This window comes from Ranitomeya imitator, chromosome 4, assembly GCF_032444005.1.
Source record: "Ranitomeya imitator isolate aRanImi1 chromosome 4, aRanImi1.pri, whole genome shotgun sequence".
Lineage (NCBI taxonomy): Eukaryota > Metazoa > Chordata > Amphibia > Anura > Dendrobatidae > Ranitomeya > Ranitomeya imitator.
The window spans coordinates 507889269-507891973 of NC_091285.1; the positions used below are offsets into that span (position 1 = coordinate 507889269).

The 2705-nt window shown below is 43.8% G+C and overlaps 1 long non-coding RNA gene across 1 annotated transcript; it reads left to right on the plus strand.

Moving 5' to 3' along the window:
• Window positions 1–664: 664 nt before the first annotated feature.
• On the plus strand, window positions 665–1106 carry LOC138674224 (uncharacterized). Its single transcript, XR_011320538.1, has 3 exons — window positions 665–701; window positions 809–898; window positions 985–1106. It is a non-coding gene; the product is annotated as an uncharacterized lncRNA (long non-coding RNA).
• The last annotated feature ends 1599 nt before the right edge of the window (window positions 1107–2705 follow it).

Sequence of the window (2705 nt, forward strand, 5' to 3'; positions counted from 1 at the left end):
AAGAGGATTCTTTACTGTTAGGGCAGTGAGAATCTGGAATTGCTTGCCTGAGGAGGTGGTGATGGCGAACTCAGTCGAGGGGTTCAAGAGAGGCCTGGATGTCTTCCTGGAGCAGAACAATATTGTATCATACAATTATTAGGTTCTGTAGAAGGACGTAGATCTGGGGATTTATTATGATGGAATATAGGCTGAACTGGATGGACAAATGTCTTTTTTCGGCCTTACTAACTATGTTACTATGTTACTATCATGTGCCCAATGCGGCGCAGCACCTCCTGCTTGTGGAGGTTCATGGGTGCAGGTCCAGTCTCCAGGCCCTCGCAGTCCAGGGCATCCATTTTGCCCACTAAAAAGCGGTGCTCGGTCTGCCCCAGAGCAGCAGATCATTGTCTCGCCACCATTTTAGCTGAAAAAATGCTGTAAGGCACCGCCTAACAACGTCCCGGTATGACATCTTTGAGTTGTTCTTTGTTTCTTCTGTGTATACTGTATGGCAATGCAGCAATGCTTATCTATGTAGTAGGTAAAAAGATGTATAAAACATCTCTGGCAGCCATCTTGTGCATCTGGCAAGCGGATGCACAAAATGGAGGCACTTCAGGATGCGTTTTGCAAACTCTTTTGCTATGGCTGCCACGTGGCATCCCACACTGCCTCAGATCCAGAAGTGCCCTCCGTGTCAATGCCTCAACATCCTAGTAGGTTCCCACAATAATGTGATTTGGTTTTGGTTGCAGGTACCCCCCCCCCCGCAGTCACTGTTGCCATATATGCTGACAGAACTTTTGTTTTCTTACCTTCAAAGAGGCAAAGACACAGCGCCGCCACCACCACGAGGCATCCCACACTGCCTCAGAACCAGAAGGGCCCTCCGTGTCAATGCCTCAACATCCTAGTAGGTTCCCACAATAATGTGATTTGGATTTGGTGGCAGGTACGCCCCCCTAGTGTGTTATTGATGTTATGCTTTTTGACCAACAGCAGCCGGCAGTGTGACCATGGAGGATGTAAAAGTGGGAATTGAAAGGCTGTTAGACACTCTGGCGCAGATTCAGGACCAGCAGAATGTGGCAATGGGGGAGTTGCAGAAGCTTAGGGACATGTGCCAACTGTTGGAGGCAGGGCAAAAATAAAAACTATTTTCTGTTTGTAAAGTTTTTGTTGTAAAGTAAAAAAATATATATATACTTTTATTCCATTTTCAATGTTTTGTTTTGAAAAGTACATTTCTTTGTTAAGTTAATTTCTGCCCTCATACTGTGCTGTGGACCCATTTTGTCTCTGTTCTCGAGACCCACCAATCAAGCTGTCGAAATTGAAGTTCAAGAAAAAGGTTTAAAAAAAACACACTATATTTACAAGACAAAAAAATTACATTACAGTAAAAATGCAAAGTATCACAATTTGTGATATGCCGAATCATCATTTCTAAAATTTTGGTGCCTGATGGGCAAAGCCATGTGAGAAGGAATGGGCATGTAGGAGTTAAGGGGTGGCGGGCCGAAGTGGGAAACGGGGACATTGTGTCGTATTGGTGTCTGTGACCAACCATTAAAATATGACGACTCTGGCCGCTCCACTGGCCGGGAACAAACCAAGCGTGTGTGCTCATCCAAAGTGCTATCCAAACCCTTATTTACAGCATCCAAAATTAGACGCTCCGTTAGTGTTCTTTGCCTCTCATCCATTTTAGACAGTTTGTCTACTATGTAGTGTCCAAACCCCTGCAAGGCAGGGCTGACATTGTTAGTTAACGCCTGTTTGGCCAGGGTCAAAAGTTCAAGGGAGACGTCAGAGGTGGCTTTACGCTTCCTTGAACCTTGCCTCCATTGAGTCCGGGCAGGTGCAGCCTCCACAATTTGACTCGTCGAGCAGTCCTGTGCACTGTCCTGTGTACTGTCCTGTGCACTGTCCTGCTGGGGAGAATTAAAAAATGAAGTTATTAACCCGAAAAAAGAAAGTTTAACCAACCCAACTGCATTCAAACTATATATTCGTATACATGCGAAAATGTTGTAATATATTATTATATTAGTATTATTATGTAACATTCCCATTTATTTATTACTTTGCACTCCACTGTTCTGACTACTAGGGGAACCTGATTATCATTTTATGGTCGAAATAGTCTCACCAAGAATACTTATCTGCAGCTGGAAGTGATACTATTTTCAATTAGTTTAGATGGTATGGGTTATGAAGGTCGCCATGTAATACTTATGAAGGTCGCCATATAATACTTTACTGAGACAGGGTTACTTTGGTGTACAGGAAAATGTTATAACTTCAAATTGATGGTATAATCAGAAGTATAAAACAGAAAATGCTGAGAAATTATATCTAATTATAGGACACATTGGTGAACCTGTGGTGCAAAGAGGTACTTACTTGTTGCCCTGGAGAGTCCTGCTCGATGAGGTTCTCTGATAAAGTCTGTTCCACAGGTGCCAACGAGCGAAAACACGTCAATGTCCTTGGCACCTCTTGGTCCCTAAGAAAATTCAGATGCTCAAAGTACCAGAGCTTGGGCACGTACACCTCTTCCGTTGAAGCCCCGAACTTAGAAGTGTGCAGGACCTTATTAAGCTCCTTCCTCCACACCGTGCGCAGCACCTGAATTTTCTTCTTAATAACCGCTTCGTTGGCTTGCTCTTCAGGTGCATGGAGATGGTAAAATTCAATGAGCTTCGAATATCCCTCTT